This window comes from Rhea americana, unplaced genomic scaffold (genome assembly GCF_003343005.1).
Source record: "Rhea americana isolate MKP2758 unplaced genomic scaffold, rheAme1 scaffold_20, whole genome shotgun sequence".
Classification (NCBI taxonomy): domain Eukaryota; kingdom Metazoa; phylum Chordata; class Aves; order Rheiformes; family Rheidae; genus Rhea; species Rhea americana.
Window position 1 is genome coordinate 1,161,399 of NW_028186150.1, and position 12,117 is coordinate 1,173,515.

Consider the following 12,117-nt stretch of genomic DNA (forward strand, 5'->3'; position numbering starts at 1 on the left):
GCGAGAGCGGGGCGCCCGCGAGGTCCCTCCTGCGGGGGCGGCGGCGGCGGCAGCAAGCGCCGCTGCGCCCCCTCCCGCGGCTCCGGAACTTGCCGCTCGGTCTGAGGCGCTCACACCTGCCCCTCCGCGCCGAGGAGGGCCGCTGATCGCTAGTCTGAGGAGCTGCTCCGCGGGGCGCCCCGCGGGCCTGCGCGCGCCGCGCAAGCCCCGCCGCGCGAGTAACGGGATGAGACACTTCCACCCCCGGGCCACCACCAGCGCCCGCGGCGTTTCACTGGCCGCACAGGCAGCTTCCCCGAGCAGACGTGCACTTCTGCGGCTCCGCCACCTGAGAGGTAACAGACCCGCCGCCCGCAGACTCGATTAAAGCAAACTCTCCTATCGCTAAATTAAATATTGATCGGCAATATGTAGTCGGCATCATGGAACAATCCACAGCATCCGTTATTTCCCAGGAAAAGCTCGCAGTTTCTAGGTAACGTTGATGTTTACGGCTTGCCCATCCACATCCAGGCCCAGCCGCRCTAATGCTCTCCGCGCGTGGAGCGAGCCGCGCGGCCGCGGTACCTCCCAGGGCGAGCGGCGGCGGCTCCGCTGGGAAGACGCAGACTCGGTTATTCCGTCGTCGTCTCAGCGTCCAGGGTTCGCTCTTTGCTCTGAATCACCAGATTTGGCAGAGTGAACACATCCAAAGGGTAACGCTCCTGGGAAAAGAWGCAGCAAGCAATAAACAGCAGTAACAGGAGACGGGATGCTGAGGTGTTTGCTAACAGCAATCTTTCAACCATCTTTCAGCAGTACGCACGAGTAAGAGCCTCATAAGAAAAGATGCACCAAAATAAGTAATAGTTGCTATACACGATATTTGAAGTTTTGTGCCATTTCAATGTTGTCAGTTGTCATCTAAGTGTCAGCTTTAGATCAGGCACTACAAAAAAAAAAGGAGTTAAAAATAAATACACGATCAAGAACAGTAATCATCCTGAGTAGCAACAAAAAATGTATGCTGCAAGTGAAGTGACCAGGTGTGGGGAGAGCCAGGTTTCTACAACTTTGTACACAGCAGACCCACAGATGTGCAAATCATGGGCTTCCCCATACCAAAGGCCTGGTTGATACACACCTAGGTATACATTCAGACAGGTATTTCATGCATTTGTTAACTATGCATGCCTCATCTACGAAAATATCAGTGCAATTCCAAAAGTCTATTTATATGGTTAAAATACAAGAGAAAAGCGTCAGTTTAAAAGTATTAATTAGAACTAYGATCTTCATTTGCCCATAAGCTCCTAAGTGTAATTTTAAACACATAGCACAGTTAAACAAATACCTTCAAATGTGTCTACCATAAAACCATGCCACAGCCACTCCTTCACTAGAGCTACTCTCACAGCACTGCGTCTTGCTTATAATTCATACATTCAGCACAACGTTTTGAAGCATGATTTCTCAGGGAAATGGAGAAACAGATTGGATAAAAACATGGACAAGGAAATGCTAGATAAGAAAGGAAAARGTAGAAATGGGTAATAAAATACCAGCTCAGGTTGAACCTATTTWAGCATGATGGCCGTGGTCATTACTTTCCAGAGGCAGATACCTGAAACAGATGCTGGTKGCTGCAAAACGCACTTTGAGCTCGAAGCACAGACTTGGGTTCCCCTTCGCTGTCTGTTACCTGATGGCGAAAAGTTTTGGCAGAGTGGTGAAATAGAGGACTTAAATGCCTGAAAGCCCCACAGTTCACCAAAGGGTATCTCTCAGCATATTGAAATACTGCTTTAAACCTTTTTTATTTCAACAATATAAAGCGTGGCTACAGTCATTATCTTGAGGGTTCAGGTGATCCTTATCCTCACTCAGCCTTGTCTTAGCCACCCTTTGAGGAAATTATAATAATTGTAATTCACATTTGTCTATCGTTCTGTGCCTTAATGGATGCCTAATGGATGACTGGCCAGAGGATCAATAGTATCACRTATTCTCTGTTTGGGATGAAAGAACTGAATGTCAAAATAAGTATTTTGACTGTGCTAAAGATGCAGAAATAATACACTGATCAATACAAACGCRTTTATCAGGAGGTGAGAAGGCCTTGCAAGCAGCGTGGAGGGGACCTGGATGTTCTGCCAATTTAGCCTGGTTTACAAGTTCATGTGTCTGTGCACTTTATAAGTAGTATGATAAATCACAAAACATTCTACAATTAAATTCTTCCTAATCTAACCAGACAATTCTTAAACCTTTAATAGGCCCATGATTGTAAAATCATTTCTGTCTTGGTTTTTGAGCAGTAATCTTCAAATTATGGGTCTATAGAAGCAATAATGGAAYGTGTCATAAAAGAGTTTTTCCTCAGTGAGTCTATTATTGTAATAAAATAATGTATCTCATCACCTCTACATTCTGCATTAACCCTTTTTATGAAAATTATCACTAAAGTGCATCTCTCATTTCCATTGAATAATATCCTTGAATCTCACTGCAAGAGTAGAATATATAGGTCTGAAAGCAAAGCAACAGATGCACATTCATATTTAGCAAACTCTATCCATGCCACTAAATTACTGTTCAGATATAACCCACTCAGTTTAAGAATTAGTGTCATACTTCAGCGTTCACGTAAGACTTAGAATTCTCAATCCTATTTTTTAAATACCTCTGTGTTTACAAAAATACCCATACAAATCTGATAACTGTATATGAAGTGATGTATTCATACGTATCTCTTGGCACATGGTAATTTGTGATCGTAATACAACATCCACAKAAACATGCTGACAAGGTGACCCGTAGGACCTGTTCCAGGTTCTCTTCTTCCAAATGATCCGCAGACCATTTCAAAATTACTTTAAAGTAGTTGTACACTGCTAAATTGTATCTACAAACCAAGTTTCAGGCCTTCATATCGTATTTGCTGAGCGGGGAGGTTGGACTAGATGATCTCCAGAGGTCCCTTCCAACCTTACTGATTCTATGATTCTATTTTGGAACATGTGGCTCTAGGTGACTTTCGCACTGCGCTTTCTGAAGCTACAGGCACATTCGTTCCTTGTGATGCTTTGACAGAACTGCATCACAAAAACACCATACATCTCTTAACAACAGCAAAATAAAGTTCAGATTAAATTTTTACTAAGTGTAAATACATTTATAATAGTGTTATTTTTTAAACATGCAGTAAAAAATGAAGACATCAAAAATGATACAGCAATATTGAAAAAGAGATTATGGGTTTCAGCAATATAGTACCACCAATATTTAAATAGCTTGGGACCTTGTCCTGTTCATGTGAGCAATCACTTGTCTTTGACTACGTACCGTCTTACTACCTTCTCTGCTTCCATGCCCTCTGTATCTAATTTCTGTAGCTCTTAAAAGCTTATGTGTCTGCTATAAGCATCTTTTTCTTTAGACTTGTTTGGTTGAGATTCTGTAAATGAAGACCATAATTTTGCCTGTCACACAAGTCTTTTCCCTGCATTCCTTTCTTTTTTTTCAGCATAAATCAGCTTCAAGCCAAAGGTAGCGCATACAGAGCTGCGTAGAGAGCAACTCTGAAATCATGGGGATTTTAATCACCACTGTTCTCTTTAGACGCCTGGCATTAAGGCCAAGTTGGTTAAAGTATCTTAGGTATAACAACACACATTATCTGTTGCACTCTGACATAGCTTACTGTCAGATTTATTTTTACAAGAGTTTTTACTGCATCACCACACCATTGGTATCTGATTGGATTTAATTATGTTTACATTTACTGATAACTACACTCTCCCTGAAAAGAAGAAAAATCTGCAGGGTACTTTGCTGCACCAAGCTTCACACTAATTCTGCCTTGATCCATCTACATAGATCATTACTAAACTTACCAATGAATTTTTCTATTCTTCCTTAAGAACTTGTTATTCACATACGCGACAAAGAGCTGAAAAAAATCTGTTGTAGCCGACATTCATTTTGCGAGATGTAAGTGGTGGGAGTAAACGGTAGCAAGTTGGAATTACAGAAAAGCAAATCCAGATAACAGTTTGTTTGATGGAGAAAAATTGTAACAAGTTCATCAACATACAGGTATTATTTCAAAGAAAGTACAAAGCTGTGATGTTCCTCTGTGATACTGTAAATGTTCACTAAGATCTTGAATTTTTATCAAGTAGACCACGTTATGAGTAGCTATTACATTAAGGCAATTGCTTGAAAAATAAAACAATTTTCTCTTGAAAGGGTTCTGTTGTCTAGCAAGACAGCATTAATTACATCTTTTTTTTCATACTTGTGACTTACCTTAGCTTAAAAATCTGAAGGTCTACGTAACCTGTTCCACTAAGTAAATTAGGTCATGTTTTTACTGAACAGCATTACTGAGATGAGAATTTTGAAGCGTATAGTGGCATAATTACAGGAGAGGAACACAATTGTCTTGGCTGCAAAAATAACTTGAGGAGTTTATCAAGGTTTCTTATCAGAATCCATTAAGCTTCGCTTTATAAATAAGTTCCACTGGAAGGCAAGTTATTTTGGGCAATGGAAAAAAAGGCCAGACCAAGCGCAGCACATTTTCACTTCTCTCCTCACCTTTAAATATTTTCAGTATGATTCATTTTTTTAGAGTGTAATCTCATAGCACTGCTTTATGCCAGCAATTATGTCAGTTGTTCCACCAGGTTCCCTGCTGCCACCTGCCAATGCACACAGTTCTCCACCAGCAACGCGCTCTGCAGCGCTTCATCTYGGGATCCTCCGCACAGCTTTGCAATCACGCAAAGCGGCACAGAGGCTCTGCAGTTTAAGTAGGTCAGATGAGCTCCTCAAAACTTACTTCACTTGTGACCCCACGGTAGGAAAAATAAATAAATAAATAAGAATCAACAACACGGTTCATCTCCTACCCCCTTTGGCAACCTTTATCATTTAATAAATGTATTTGGATTGATTTAAACGGTGATAATGTTAGTTTTATTATCTACATACTGGAAAAGCACTGCATGACAATAGTAAAAATCCAGTCTACTAAGATGCTAAATTAATTTATTTGTTCTGTCTGCTCCCTCGTATCTGCTGATGAGCAGACTTTGGACAATTTAATTTAATTTATGATAAATCCTTTTATGCTTTGGTTATGTTAGGGGCTTATTCTCTGTGGTAGCTGGAGTCATTAAAGGATTTACTGTTCTCCTTGACATACAAAATCTTTGCTTGGAATTAGAAATATGAATACTCTAGGTCAGGATGAACACAGTGCCTGTGCATTAAAACTACCTCCCAGGGAAAGGACAAATACTGTCTTTGCTTAGTATGTATATTGTTATCAGAGCAGATGAAAACAGCAGCATCAGGTTGCTCAGCCACGTGCTTCTAGCCCCCAATTTTGTAACAGAAAAAAAAAATAAATTAAAAAGGTGTTGCATGCAGTCAGGCATACATAAAATTGAGCATGCATGGAAAAGCAAAACATAATAAGGACTGAACAGACACCTTGAAATGCATTCAGTGACTGACTTCTGCACCAGCTGTAGGAGGGCTGAACACGGGCGCAGAGGGGATGGAGAGGCTGCAGCGCGGCTTCCCCGTCACGTCACCCCGCACGCTCCGGCGGGTACCGCTGCCCRCTGCCTCGCACCGCTCGCAATGTTGGAAGCGGTCTTTCACCCCCTCTGACCACCGGGGAGCTTGTGCAAAGGCTTGAGGCAGATACCAGTTAGCCAGAAGAGGAGGTTCAGCGAGCTGACGCCTGAGCAGCGGCAGGGCGAGTAGCGGGGAGCCGGGGCTCTGCCCGTGCGGCCAGACGTGCCGGGGCAGATCACAGCACCGCAGGCGAGAGCCCACGCACCGCGCTGGTTCCAGTACAAACCGAAGATATCGGTTCCACTATACACGGCCCTCTTTACTTGCATCCTATCACTAGTCCAGCAGGAAAAGCCCAACAGAGGAGTAAGTATAACCAGGCTCCTTGTGCCTCACTGACAAGTAAATTATTTTGCGCATTTTTTCCACTAGTCACTGTGTTACTGATACCTAAAGTTTAACTGCTATGGCTACTCTTTTTCACTAAATTTGGCCCACTAAGTTTCCTTAGAGCCCATATTCAGTCCTAACAGAGAAGTATAGCTGGTGTTTCGCCTGTCCCATGGGTTGCAGCTAATATTGCTTTGCAGTTTTGTTTCTTTTGTTTGCTTACTTTAGAGTTACATTTTTGCAATGTTCCAGTGGTAGGGTTTTGAGCGTAAAGTTCTGCACAGAGCATTGTGTTTCTTATTCATTGCAATAGCCAATATATTTTTAAAAGTCTAATGATTTTACATTATGAGCATGTCCTTTGAATTATCTAAAATCATTACTAGCCTTTTTTTCCACTTTTTATGTAAGTTCTCAATACATATTCATAGCACGGTAATTTCTGGGTTCATAAAAGAGCAAATTASATCTTATTTCCCAAATGATTGCAAAGCTCTTCTTAATATGCATAGACAGAAAACATGGCAAAAATTTGGAACTAAGCATCCAAGAGACTGTTCAACAGCAGGGATGAGAAAGGATGTAAAGGAGTGCATGAACTCACCGAATTCCCCCATGGTTTTCCACCCAGAGAATGCAGCTAGGCTCACAGTATAGACAACATATTAGCAAGGGCATACAAGTGACAATACATTGGCTCATCAGGACAATAACCAGGCAGCTAATTTGAAGAGGAACTTATAAAAAGGCACTCAAAGGGGAGGCAATTTTAAAGCACCAGGAGATGAAGATCCTGATACATGCTTGAAGGTCATCTCACCGGGCAGACCGCGTGCCAATACTTAAAACGAAGGGGCTGCAAGACAGGCCAGTGCCTCAGCTACTGGCCTGTGCAGCACGTTTCCATGCCACAGAAGCTCTGCCACCCTCCTCGGGCACCTCGCTGAGCCTGCACCCGTCAGCAGCAAGAACTAGCTATTGTGTGAACACTCGGTGTCTCAAACAAAAACTGGAAGCGTGTCATCAGAGTGGTGGGCTAATAGCTACCGATGAGAAACTATACCTGCCCGGTGTAACGATTTAATCTCTGCTCCTCACTGCTTAGGCTATTTTTTTTTGTTGAAGAGTGTACAAGATCTCTTCAAAGTGAGAGCTGTCTGAAGCATGGAATTGAAGTGTATACTGGTTAAAATAAAGACGAGTAACATTATGASAAATTAGCATGCTAATTCAAAACACATTACTGAAAAAGCTGGAGAAAATAAAACAAACAAAAGAAAAGAGGATAAGCATGAACCATGGAACAGAACTAATGTAAGAGATTTGCAGACGAATCAAAGTTGCTTCATCCTTCAGTGAAGCTCGAAAACATGAAAAGCTAGATTTTTTTTTTTTTAGCATAAAGAGAACCAAGTAATCCAATATATCCTTTTAACTGCAAGTCATTATGCGCAGCAGAGCTATAGATGCCAGCTGTACCTTCTGACCAACTCATGTACGTAAGGACCAGCACATGGTAAATGAGGTGAAGAACGTGCAGGAGAAATCCCCTTGCAGCAACTGCCTGACAACCTGGACAAGAAGAGGAGGTATCATAAGAAAGTATCTGAACGAACAAGATACAGCCCCACAGATTCATACACACATAGTATATAAATATGCCTGGTGGGGGAAGGAAAAAAGAAAAAGAATATGAGGATAYTTAGTGATCAAAACCATATTAAGAGAGCACAGCTACTTGTTTTCACAAAGCTTTCASAAGATTTTTGGGAAATCCTCCAAATGACTTTTGAGACCTATATTGTGTAACTGTATATATTGTAATGCAACATCMCATGTAGATATGACGCTAGCAAAGAAAGAGCTTTCTAAACAGAGGAGGTGAAATATTTGTCAAAAATTGAGAGAGAGAAAGTCAAGGAAAATATGAGAAAATTCCTGCCCTTGTATTTCTCTTTTTATTAAGAAAGAGTCTTCTCAGATCCTCTTTCATATGCATCAACACCCCAGCACAGGACCTATGGTACTCCCCTGAGCTGACATTTGTTTATTTATCCTGGAGGGCAACCGTGGCAYGGCTGCACGCACTACTGCCCAGAGATGTCATCCCTTCCCAGAATATTTATGTGCCTGTCAAAACATTCCAGTTATTCCCTTAATTGAGTGGGAGATGAAGCGGCYAGACGGAGAAACTGAATAAATTAATAAAAAGTATTATTTTAACAGAAATAAGGAAATAAAATCAAAAAAAAAAAAAAAGATCATCTTAAAAATATAGCTGTCAATATATGGAGAAATAGGCAGTGGAGTGAGAAACAGTAGCTACTCAAAATCAAATTGATGCGTAGGTAATTTTACCCTTCATAAATATGTCGAGTCTGTACAGAGTTCTTGGTCTAGAAAAGCTAAAACGTAAACAGATGTTCCGGGGGGGGGGGAATATTGCAACAGGTAACAATAATAATAGATTTTTTTTTTCTACATTTACACATTACATGTTTATGAATTTTCTTAGGCAGAAAGCAACCAAGCTGGTAGAAAGAACTAGCAGAGTTACAAATTCTAAATTTAAAGTAGATAAYAGAAAAGTATTTTGCTCTTTGTACAGATTGGAGAGAGGTTCAGGGAAGTGCAATGTATGTACTCCAGAAATTCTCATGATACTCGGCTTGACATACTCATAGACAGCTATCAGTGTTCAAATACCCTTATAATGTATTTTCCCATGGCAGCATGTACTTCGGTTCACCAATGTCTGCAGAGATGCTATGAAGATTAATCCAGTTTAAAAATTTATTTGAAGAGAAGGAAAAGTATTATTTACACTTAAATTTTTATTTACCTTGTCAGAAGYATTTAGAGGCAGATTATGTTGTTTTTCAGTTACAGATTCAACCAACCAGCTGCTTTGGGAATTCACTCTAATTAGATTTTATGTATCTATCATTATTCACAGCCCATCTTAAAACAAGTGARCAAAAATATTTTTATGCACTCATTGCTGTGGTTGTTGAGTAGTAAAAGTTATACCAGCCCACATATAATTTATGTATATTTTAGGAAAATCTATACATTTTAATATATTATTCTGTTATAGGACCTTGACAATTTTTGAAAGTGTCAGTAATTATTGTGACAATTGTAGACTTTTTCATCTTTCTTATGCAGAATTCTTCTGCTCTAATTATAAAAAACTCCAAATGCCTACTAGTTATGTCCATAAAAGTGGCATTATACTAGTTTGGAAGTAGTGATCCAAAGAGATAATATTTAATAATGTTGTTTCATTTAGCCAACATGACATTGATCTGTTTCCATAGCTGAAGGTGCAGCAATCACAAATTCAATTCTTCTTGTTTCCCTTACCGCAGGGAACTTTTGTAYTCCACGATTAGTTCATTTGTTCTCAATCCTACACGCACTGAACTTAATGGCAAAGTGCCCACTGWCGTTAATGATACAGAGGTATAAACCATAAAGGTTTCCTACTTCTCAAAAGTGAGGCATGCTAGCAAATATCTAACTGCCATGCAATTTTAAATATTTCATCCCATGTCTATAGATTTACTGAAAGTATAGTAATCCCAGTTGGAAATAATTACAGTACTCACTGCAGTGCCCACACTGAGCTCTGCACCACCCTGGCTGTATCTGCAGGCAGTTCACTTGCTGCGCTCCACCACGACATGGCTCCTTCCAGGTTGTGCAAGCCTCTGTAAGAGCCAGGGTTCACTGGACAAAATGGTAATGCAAAAAACATCAGTGACAAATAAATCTTGATGTGCAAGTATTCGTAATTTTAATGCTGGCACAATCTAGCTTTGTTTCAGAAATATTTTTATTTTCTGAATAAAGTATGCCCTCTTCCTTGCAGACAATTTTCACTCCAGTGATCATTACTGGATACCTGAAGTTCTTCATCAGAAAGAACAAATACAGAGYAAAGAGATTTGGATCCATTTCAGACTGTACAATACCCACCAATAGTTCTYCAGCCAAATTAGCTATGATCAATGTCAGGCCTGAAGCCAGTGGTGCCAAGACAGACCCAAATCTATTTTTATRTTCTCCTGAGGGCCCCATGTTCAGAGTTGTTGAAACACGGAAACCAGCAGCAGCCATATAATCAATTTATGTGAAATCACTTGGAAATTATTAAATCAGTGATTCAACAAGGTGGTATCAAAAGAAATTACTAAATCTTTCTCTTATTTCTACGGGATTAAAATTGAATTGGACTACTACATCTAACTACAGTGTTATGGGTCCTTACTAGCATCTTTTTAAGAGACATGCTAATTCAGTGCAGCTTTGGGCTTTAATCATTCCAAACTTGCATTTGCAGCTCCTCATTCATTAACCCCCCTCAAACCTTCTAGATTGTGTTTCCACAGACCTCTGCCAGCCTGACTGCCAGAAGAAATGGCAAGTGATCTCATGGGAGACAGCAGGAGAGGAGCACATGGAGGTCACTCTATCCTTGCTGTCTTGGACTAGGGGCAGACTTTGGCCATGGCAATCAAGGATGCACCTTGAATTAACTATTGCCTCAGTGKTTTGTTTTGCTGCACAGTTAATGAAGTTCATGACACAGAGACCTCCATATCTTTTTGGCTGCGTGGATTCTTAGCTTCTTGAATTTATCAGTTAACACTTCTTCATTTTTACTTCTTGAACATTTTTTTCTACTCAATATGCAAACTTTACATACTCCAGTTTCATTTAAGGATTTTGCTAGAAATATCTTGAATAAATTTCCTCAGTCAAAAGAACAGGATGTAACATGTTGCGGTACCTGAAGAGTCTGCACAATCCCAACCATCACCAACCCTGCAGGTGCAGTTACAGGGATTCAGGACACCGTTAGYCTTGCACTTTAAATGACATTCTACTAGAAAGCAAAAGAATAAACTTTAGAACACAGCTAATGCAAATACTGGATTTTGGTAGCTTTAAAGTTATTGAAACAATGGGACATTGGTAGCCTGCTTAATTAAGATAACACATCGATGTATATCTATTACATATAAGGTTAACCCAAGCAACCATGAGAAGCCCTGAGTAAAAGAGCACAACCCATACTGCAGGAAAAGCTGTTTATCTGGGTGAGTAACTCTGTTTTTACTGAGCATGATGAGTAAGTTAAAATGTTCATTAAGAACAAACAAAAAAATGCAAAAAAAGGTATAGTTCTGAAAATGAGAACAGAACCAACTTAATATGTTGTCAATTTTTATGTTRCTGACAGTAAATATTTATTCTAAGAAAAAGTACTAGTCATATACAAAAATAAACATGCAAAGTTAATTGATAGTTTAGATATTTTTCCAAATATTAAACCGAATCCATAGTAACTAGGAATATTAGAGTATTTTATTTCCAGGCTCTGATATTCTTTTATATACATATATATACACACATACATACATATATAAAAAGTAGAAATATCAAATGAAATTATGAGCATTTATATTATTTGCTCTTACCATAGTTTCAACCATTAAATGTTACTATCGAGAAATATTACTAGGCAAGAACGATTTTAATATATATATTGTACATATTAGAAAGCACATCTGTTTAAAAAAAAAATCATCCAGAAACAGTATCTACACAACCCCTCTGTCATAAAAAAAATCGCAGTTCAGATAAGGATTTTAAAATACGAGTTGTGGTGAAGCACCATCAGAAGAGCCGAGCACTGAACGGCTCCCGCTGGGAAGGAGGGAAGGGCGACGCGCCGACGGCACCGAGGCCCGTTCTCCACTGCCTCACCAGCTGATATTAAAAATACCCCTGTGTATTTCAACCGTAATCGTAACTACGGCTGTCTGAAGGACAGGAGGGACCTAATGCGGCCAGGAACGGACGACGCTCCCTGCTTCCAGCGGCTCAGGCGTTGCCTTTCCAAGGCCGCCCAGCAGCGACGGGCTGTTGGCTTCTCTGTCGCTGCCGAGCGCGCTACGGCCTGGCAGCGGGCTCTCGAGCAAGGCAGTTGCTTTTAGAATAGTTCTTGAAGGGAAAACGGAGGCTACGTACACATAGCAGAGGCTCAGGCAATGTTTTACAGGCACCGTTTACACATCCTTTTGCACGGACACGCGCCCGCGCACTCACCCGCGTTCCCTGCGGGTCCCCCTCCACCTGAACCGCACT